General features: G+C 39.4%; 1 pseudogene across 1 annotated transcript; it reads left to right on the forward strand.

Moving 5' to 3' along the window:
- Positions 1 to 2,154: 2,154 nt before the first annotated feature.
- Positions 2,155 to 3,553, forward strand: LOC147603514 (chalcone synthase-like; annotated as a pseudogene). The gene is made up of 2 exons (XR_015265643.1): positions 2,155 to 2,479; positions 2,577 to 3,553. The product of XR_015265643.1 is annotated as a chalcone synthase-like (transcript).
- Positions 3,554 to 10,051: the final 6,498 nt, after the last annotated feature.

The raw sequence follows: 10,051 nt of genomic DNA on the forward strand, positions 1-10,051 counted from the left end.
CTCTCTCTAAATTTTTTAGTAATGACTTGTCTATCATAAGAAATTCCCCTGCATTTTTTTTCCATCTTCAAAGGCCATCCTTGCTAGCACTTTATCTTGTATGCATGTGTGCAAATCACATTCACTTATTGGTTAGATTCAAAACAAGGCTTTGCTTTACAATCTTGCCTTTTTCATTATTGCTTCTAAGTACGTGATTTTTTTTCTTATATCTTTTATATTATTACCTTCTTTCATTTTAGTAATGTGGTAAATGATTACGTAGTAACCTTCAAATTTATAAATGGGATATCTTTAAAATCTCAAAAGGGTACTTTTATTACTCTTAAATTTTTGAAACGGATGTCTGAAGCCTCAATTCTATATTTTTTCTCTCAAAGATTGGATGACTCAAATGTGGCCTTCCCCACTAGTTTACTTTATGAAACATATACTGCAAGGTGATGAAGTTGACAACAAAGAAGATAGGCTAATATTGATGGGATCTTAAAATTTCTCACAATGTATTTTGATTTGACAATTGCATGAAATATCTAAGGTGGACACTCTAATACTCCAAATTGTGAGAAATGTGCTTGGACCTCTTAACCATACAACACACTTTTCAAAATGAGGGCACATAAAATTAAAGCGTTCATGTATTGATCTCCAAATTAAGAGATGGATAAAATAGAGTTAGACTAAGGAGAGGAAAAAGAAGTGATCCTCTCTGTCTTTATCTCTCTCTCTCTCTCTCTCTCTCTCTCTCTCTCTCTCTCTCTCTCTCTCTCTCTCATGCTCTCATATTTTAATTTCAATCTACTCACGAAACACATGTTTTAATTTCAATCTACTCATGCAACACGTGTACTAATTTTTATCTCATATGCTCTTTGGGTCTTTTGTAGATGTTAATAAAATCTCTCTCTCTCTCTCTCTCTCTCTCTCTCTCTCTCTCTCTCTCTCTCACACACACACACACATGCGCGTGTGCACGCATGCGTAAGCTTCTACAAGGGGAGAGAGAGAGAGAGAGAGAGAGAGAGAGACCGTGGTTCTAGGTTAAGAGAGGTGCATGCACATGTGAGAGCATGTTCAAACCTTACATTTTCTAATATGTAAGCATGAGTGTGGTGATATGTAAGCTTCACATATTTTTAAAATAAAGTGTTTTTAATGTGGTGATGATGGATGAAAGTGAACTTCAAAATAGATAATGATCTAGTGGATGTATGCAAGTCCTTGGCTATAAATGTCAAACAAGACTTCACATACAACTACTGGATGACACAAGGGTGGATTCAAACACACTACCTCCAATTTGGGAGGTATAGGTCAAGGGGCCGTTCTCATACATAAGTTAGTTGCCATTTAAGATCGTTAAAAAAAAAAGAAATGAGAAGAAGTAAAATATTGCTCTTTAGTAAGTTTCTTTGTGCTTGGCTACCATGGGACTCTCTAAATTTTAAATCTCCAAGGCACCCCCACTCATGTTCCACCTATACTCCACACATCCCCCCCTTTCTGTCTCTCTTTCTTCGATACATATATATAGAGAGAGAGAGAGGGATGCCCCTCCATAGACGATAGACATAGAGAGCTTGCATGGGGTCATAGATGCAGCCCCACACTGAGGCCACCCACCCCCCCATGCTCTATTTTGGATGATATCTCATATCAGCAATATGAATGCTTCTCTGATTAGCCAAGATTTACCTTATCCTTCCCCATAGTCACCTTGTGTCCACACAGGATTATCTTATACTCTAATTTGAACACGGATGCAAAGGTGGCCAATTTGTTTCTTTCAGATATTCATGTCTCAGTTACACTGTTTAACATTTTTAATTTTTTTTGGGTGCTCTCCCCCCTCCTCCTCAGACACACTCGAGAGAGAGAGAGAGAGACTCTCTCTCTCTCTCTCTCTCTCTCTATATCAAATAGGTGTGTGGGTAGTAAATAAACAAAATGGGCTAACCTTTCTATCACCCAATGTGTGGTAGATTGGTTAGGTCATGGAGTTGTTATTCAACACATCTTGTGTTTGAATCTCACTCTCGTCAAAAAGATCATATTTGGTCTCTTGAGATTGTTCCTACAACGTTAATAGAGCTTCTTCCTCTTCTTCTTCTCTCTCAGCAAGCGTCTTCTTCTCTCTCAGCAAGCGTAGCGACGATGTTTTTGGAGGTCGAGGTGGCGGCGCAAGGCCGGCGTCGGCTCCCGGCACCCCCCGCACTTGCACCACTTGGGTGGAACAGCCCTCCCTTGGCCACTACCCCCACTTGGGTACAGTCTCCCTCCCCCCGCCTTACTTCATCGTCTGCCGCCGCTCGTGATTTTTCCGCCCTGCCCAATAATGCGAAGCCCCGCGCTTCTGTGCTGGCCATGGGACGCGCCACCCCGCCCAACCGCATCGACCAAGCCACCTACACAGACTGGTACTTTGAGGTCACCAACTGCGGGCACAAGGAGGGGCTGAAGCGCAAGATGCAGCGCATATGTGAGTATAACTAGCAGCCGCCAGCGATGCGTGTTAAATATACTAGACTTTTATACTGTGTAATGATCTAATGCGTAATGCTCTGTACTGCTACCAGGCGACCGTTCCGGTATCCAGACACGCTACTCCATCCTGACGGAGGAACTCCTTAAAGCCCACCCCGAGCTCTACGCGCCCGGACAACCCAGCATCAAGGAGCGTAACGCCATCTTTGCCCAAGAAGTGTCCAAGCTGGCGCACGAGGCGGCCGTCGCCGCCATCGCAGAGTGGGGGCGCCCGGCGCCCATCTGGTGGTGGCCACGCTCACAGGTGTGGCCGTCCCTGGTGCGGATGTGATGCTCACCAAGTCCCTAGGGCAACGCCCGAATGTCAACCGTGTGATGCTCTACATGTTGGGCTGCTACGCCGGCGTGACGGCGCTGCGCGTGGCCAAGGACCTCGCCGAGAACAACCCTGAGTCGCGCATCCTCATCTGCTGCAGCGAGTTGGCCGCGCCCACCTTCCGAGCGCCCAACGAGAAGTTCCCTTACGACCTGGTGGGCACCGCCCTCTTCGGCGACGGTGCCTCGACGGTCATTGTCGGCGCCCTACCCCAGCCCCGCGTCGAGAGGCCGCTGTACGAGATCCACTGGGTGGGCGAGGTGCTGGCGCCCGACTCCGAGAAGATCATCGAAGGCACGCTTCAGCTGGAGGGCCTGCAGTTCTACCTGGACCGGAGCCTCCCAGCGCTGGTGTCGAAGCATGTGGGCGCTTTCTGCCGGATGGCGCTGGACAACGCGCCCGACAAGCCGGGCTTCAACGACGTGTTTTGGGCGGTGCACTCGGGCGGGCCAGTCATCCTGAACGCTGTGGAGGAGGCGCTTGAGCTGAAGCAGGCAAAGCTCGGCGCAAGTCGCCACATTTTGCAGAACTACAGCAACATCTCCGCCTCCACCGTGCTCTTCGTGCTGGACGAGCTTCGCCGCAAAGGCTCGCTAGGGGCCTCGGCACGCAAGAAGACTGTGAGTGGGGCATCGCCGCCACGCCTTCGGGCCAGGTGTCACCATCGAGGGAGCCCTCGTCAAACGTTGCTGAGACTTAAAGAATTATTATAGTGGGTGGCGGGTAAGAGTATTCTTATTTGTCGATCACAAATCAGTGCAGTAGAGAGAGGTGTTGCTCTAGAGTCCCAAGATCACGGGTTCAAGCTCTCATTGCGAAAGCAATGGCACGCACGGGTGTGTTTTTTTCTTTTTTTTTTAATTCCAAACAATTGAAAAAAAAATCACTCATCTTAGAAGGGTAAGTAGGGATAAGCCTTATATTTGAAGCATATGATGGGCCCCATGGTCCCTAACTTGCCAACCTATATATAAACACACCATGCTTGCCATATATATACTCCTAAAGCACTTAATCTCATTAAATAAAGCACCAAACTTGGCGTAAATAAAGCCAGCATTTTAACCCAAAATAACGTTGACAATCTAAACACACATGAACAAAGCTTTAAAACAATCTTTGAAAAAATGAATTATCTCTCCTTGGAAGCCTATACTCCTCCCTCCATCTAGCAAAAAAACATTAGATAGTGCAAGATAAACTTTTCATTGAAAAAAAGAAGGAAAACAACAAAACCTTACAGAACTCATTTGGTGGATCAATATTTGAGGTGAATGGGGTTTGAACAGGCTTGTAGAGAGCAAACCAAAAAATTATGTATTGTCCAGTGCCTATGACTCGAAAATCTAACCTATCAGGCTTTTCATAGTCCACAAACATTACATGTACATGAAGTTGGTTTGTGATCTTTTGTAATCTCAGACTGTAAATTCCAAGTAGTCCAAAGCTCTCGTTGTAAGGATCTTGACCATACAAACCTAACAATAATTTGGGTTCTAAAAAATAAAGATATTTCCTGTTTGTGAAAAGAATGTATCAATAGCAATATAAATTCATTAAACAAAACGTAAAATCTATATAAAAAATAGGTTTCCATATATACCGTAAAACACCGGTGCTCTCTAACAGTTCGATAATTAGAGATACTGTTGCTTGTCCTTCCCAAAATGGAGGGTCTACAATAAAGCCATGAATATTACATAGATTATGGAAAATAAAAATACCTAAATTATAGCAATCTCTAAAATAATTACCTTCAATATCTTGGCCATCACTATAAACAAATGAAAATGATCTCCTTGTCCCCTCCATCCTAAGAAATATAGCCCTGATATCAAATATAACACTCACAACACCAATAATTTACATAGCACTTTAAGTCTCCCTCTCTCCCTCTCTCTCTCTCTATATATATATATGTGTGTGTGTGTGTGTGTGTGTGTGTTTAGTATTTTGTGCCAAGAAAGAAAAGTAAATAAAAGCAAGTCAAAAGTAAATGTTTGCTTATCCAAATATCCAAAAATAATAAATAGGAACTCACTAACACTTGTCCGCCATTAGAACCATCTCTTGAGCATGCAATGATGGGGTACTCTCTTTTGTGGATCCACATGGTATCTTTAGCTAAATGTAAGTAGATTTATACACATGAATTCAACAATACCAAAGAGAGAAGGATCAATGTGAAAGATTGCACAGAAAGACAACATAGATTATATATGTTACATCATTGGAAACATTTTTTCATTGATACAGATATATCTATGATTGTAGTCTCCAATGTTTATAAGCTACTATATCAATAGATTGTTCTCTATCTTTTGGGCATGGATTAAATTTATATCTTGATTTATGCCATTTGGAAAATCTCCTTGTTGTAGACAACATTGTTGTAAAGACTTCGGTTGAATCTTCTATGCTGCTTTCCTGTTCCACACGATGATTTATACACACTTTCACTGCATCAGATGATCTAACACGTGACATAGCAACGTATAACTGTCCATGTGTGAATACTTGTGTGGCCAAGTAAAGTCCCAATACACTCAATGTTTGTCCTTGGGACTTATTTATTAATATACCAAAGGCTAACCTTATAGAAAATTGTCTCCTTCTCATGTTAAACGGCAATTGCAGCATAGTACTATCCATGTGTGAATACTTGTGTGGCCAAGTAAAGTCCCAATACACTCAATGTTTGTCCTTGGGACTTATTTATTGACATACCAAAGGCTAACCTTATAGAAAATTGTCTCCTTCTCATGTTAAAAGACAATTGCAGCATAGTAGGTATGAATGTTATCTTGGGAATAAAGACCCTGTCTCCAATGTTGGTACCTGTAATGATTTCTACTTCTATCACCTTTGAGTGAAATTGCTTACATATCAATCTGGTACCATTACAAAGTCCCTCGAGGATCCAAATTGCAGAGTAGTATGATAGGAGTATTAATCTTTAGAATCAAGCGATGAGGAGGGTAACCACCACCCAAGTTCAAACTGTTCAAGTAAATAATTTGGGTATAATATTACATCATTCTCGGAAGAAGCAATCGAATCAGCACACTGAGGCATTCTCTTTCAAGACCGGACAATGCGCTTCAGGCTAGTTCATTGACCTCATCAACCTCTATATTTCGTGGTGCAAGTATAGCATGGTCTTTAAAGAAGCATCCATATTCCTCCACCCCTGAAGATCTTTGTATACCTATTCTACCAAACTCAAAATGGAGTTCCCATGGATCAACATTCATGGTGGTATTACCACTCTGTCTTCATTGTTTGGATGGCCTATAGAGCCGTCTCCAATTTCTAATGTCCATTTGACAGATTCTTATTCCGTACAATCATAAGAACTGTGTCTAACTTGCATGTTTTGGATGAGCTTTAGAACTTTCACATATCTCCAAATATGTGACTGGCATAATGTTGCATCAACAATGTCCTCACGTGATCCCTTTGGCACAACCGCCGGTAAGATTTGCCTGAAGTCACCACCAAAGAGCATAACTTTCTACATTATATTATTCATTCGATGTTAATCCCCAACCAATCAAATCAAGAGAGATCTTTACCTTGCCCATCTTTCCTTCGAAAATATATACATCATAATTGAAATTTTCAAAAGTGCTTTCAAAGCACGCAGATTTTTTTCAATGAAAAATACACTAGAGAACGATGTTTTTCTACCATTAGAACATTTCGGAGGTCATTTGGAGGGCCTTTTAGAAGAGAGAGAAAATAGCCACCAACCAATGAGCAAGCAGGCAACATAACGTTGAAAATTAGCTATATTCGTTTAAAAAATCTTAAAAAGTTTTTATGTATATATTTCAAAAACAATCGTATTCATCTTAAATATATAATTTTTTTGGAGAATCTAACAAAAATTGCATTGAAGACGCCTGCCCAAGTACAAATGGAGAATTTTTTACCCTCGATATCTTGTCTTTTCTTGTCGAGGAGGAAAATTTTAAAGTGAACTACCTTCGTATGTATTCTTCTTCTCGTTTTGCTCTCTTCATTCTCCTAGCTATGCATTGCTTTCCTTCATCCTTCTACTCTAATCTTTCAGTTTTGTATATTTTTTAAATAATGGTTACAAACCATTAGTTCATATCATGTCGGTCATACCCTACATCAGAGGACATTGACGAAACACTTCAAAGGCCAAGGAGACCTAGATCATGTGTGTTTTCTGTACTTATCTCCATTAATGAACAAGAACCAATGGACACAAGTTTAAATAACCAGGGAAACCTTGGTGCTTATGCAACCAAGAAGGCAAAAACATACAAGCAGCAAGAACATTTTCATAACGTCATAGAAGGGTAGAATCAAAGACTTCAAGATAGAGAGCGGAAGGACAATTATAAAGGAGGTGCTTGTGCAACATGTCTACATGCACAACAAGCTTGTACTTATAGCGCAAAGAGGGGATTAATCATCCTTGCAACCACATAAAATAAATTGTAATTCTCTGAACCTCAAAGAAATTCATTATTGTTATCAGTATTAATACCATTAATCATTGAATTATTGTTCTCATTCTCAGGTTCAATTGTTTGTGTATGCAGATGTGTATACGTTATCATATGAGTGGCAACCAATTGAGTGCATCATTGGGATCATGATTGTGGTACATGCACACATTGGGCAGCTGCAATATACGAGGGGAGGAGTAAAAGAAGCCTTGCAGATGTATGTATTTTTTTTAATGACCACTTTTACTATTTGCTGGTGGACAAAGCCAAAATGTATTTTTTTATATTATCAACACTTTTGATTGCAAGACAATGTACATCATTTTTATATTAGCAATGAAAGAAATCTTGGAATGTATACGAGTCATCACTTTGATTTATAAGAAATTACTTCAATTAAATGGATTATTTTTTACATATTCTGGAACTGTGCGAGAAAAATCATACAAGCCTTCTAATTAAGGAATTAGTGTCTCATTTTTTATATTAGCAATGAAAGAAATCTTGGAATGTATACGAGTCATCACTTTGATTTATAAGAAATTACTTCAATTAAATGGATTATTTTTTACATATTCTGGAACTGTGTGAGAAAAATCATACAAGCCTTCTAATTAAGGAATTAGTGTCTATTCCAAAAACCTATGTATGTCAATAGGTAGATGGATAATGGCAAAGGATTTAGTGTACAACGACACTCCCTCTTTGCTTGGATGAAACATACTGGGATGCACTTCACAAGCCCTTTGATCGTAGATAAAATAAACTTGTTTTTGTGCAAAGCACTCTAATCATAGATTCCAAGTTCTACAAAGCCATTGAGGACCAAATGGTAGCCCGAAAAAAAAAGAGCACAAACTTGACAAAATCTGCCACTCCTAGCCTCAGCATCATGTGCATATACCGTATACAAAATATTCTCATCCCGCTAATATTGAAAGGAACAGATTTCCTTTTGAGAAGCAGACACAACAATGTGTTAGTACTAAACTAGCTCTTCAGGACAAGCTAAAAAACATAGTACTAACACAGTACTAATATAGTACTAATAACAACCACATATAGTACTAATATAAGTTAGTACAAGTAAGCACTAAGATAGTACTGAATAGTACTAACATAGTGCTTACTTTGTGAGTATACTAACAACTACCAATTAACATTGTGTACAACCCTTTACCAGATACTACACAAAATAGTACTAAATATTGCTAACACAGTGGCAGCATAGTACTAAAGAGTAAAAATTTGTATAGTACTAGCCTCTATTACTGTGCTAATTCAAAAGAAAGTACTACTAGCATACTAGTACTAAAGAGTCCTAAGATAGTGGTAGTATAGTTCTAAAGTATTGACATGTATAGTACTATTCTAGTACTATAGAATAATGACATATAGCACAATTGGAAACAAGGTCCAACCTAGTACTAAAAAGTACTAAAAGAGAGTGGCTAATAGTACTTCAAGAGTAGTCATGCAAACTAAAAAGTACTAAAAGAGAGTGGCTAATAGTACTTCAAGAGTAGTCATGCAAACTAAAAAGCTTTAAATAGTACTAAAAGAGTAGTTGAATGCCAAGTGTATGAAACTCTACTAAAAGAGTTACAATATTAAGTACTAAATTAGTATTTTAAATGCAAAGAGTACTAAAAGTGTATGCAAAGAGCACTAAATGCAAAGAGTACTAAAAGTATATAAAACTCTACTAAAAGAGTTACAATATTAATAAATTAGTATTTTAAATAGTATAAAAGAATACTAAAACTGTAATGAAATACTAGTATATTAAATTGGACCTTTGAGTTTTAACAGAGTACTAAAATGGTACCTAAGGAGTACTAAATAGTTCTAGAAAGCAGTTCGTAGTACTAATAGTTAGTAGTACTAATAGGAACAACAAAGTACTAAATTGTAAGCAGTACTAATCACTTATGAAACTGTACCAAAAGAGTTACTAAATAGTACTACATAGTACTAAATTATATTGAGATAGTAGTATATTATATTGAGATAGTAGTATATTAAATTGAACCTCTGAGTTTTAAGAAAACACATACCTATAGGGGGTCTAAAACCCATTGCAGCCATCCAGTCAATGGATATGCTTTCGTTGCATAACCGAGCCATGCACTATGTGGAGTTGGAGAAGTGATGTGATGTGCACAACATATGGTATGTGTGCATGCAAGGGGTAAATACAACGTCTAACGCCTCCAAGTTGATGAAGACCAGGCCACAAAACACAGACCTGTAAGAAGACCAGGCCACAAAACAGAGACCTGCAAGAAGATCAATATAAGCTTCTTGGTACATAAGCACAAACAACATAAAACCCTAAACCTAATGCATATTACCACCATGAAATGTTAACAAGCAGGCTGGCAGGGACTGAAGGATGCACAATTGGAGCAGGATGAACTGCACTAAACCCCTGAGCATAAAGAGCATCAGTTAGGCACATTATGTTCTGCACAAATTGATCGCTCCCCTTCATCCGCTCTTCAATACCAATACGAGTGCGCTTTGCAGACTGTAGCTCACTTCTAGCAGTATCTAGCTCTCCTTGCATCTTCTTTGCCTTTTTTGCAACTCGATTTTGAGCACCTCGCTCTGCGAATTTTAGATTTTGCTTAAAATCCAATCAGAAGTGGCTATAAATGGAGTCGCACTTCTTCTCTTCTTCACTCTCCAAGATGTAGGCTTCCTG

The sequence above is a fragment of the Cibotium barometz genome, chromosome 64 (assembly GCF_041138505.1).
Source record: "Cibotium barometz isolate CiBa-2024 chromosome 64, ASM4113850v1, whole genome shotgun sequence".
Classification (NCBI taxonomy): domain Eukaryota; kingdom Viridiplantae; phylum Streptophyta; class Polypodiopsida; order Cyatheales; family Cibotiaceae; genus Cibotium; species Cibotium barometz.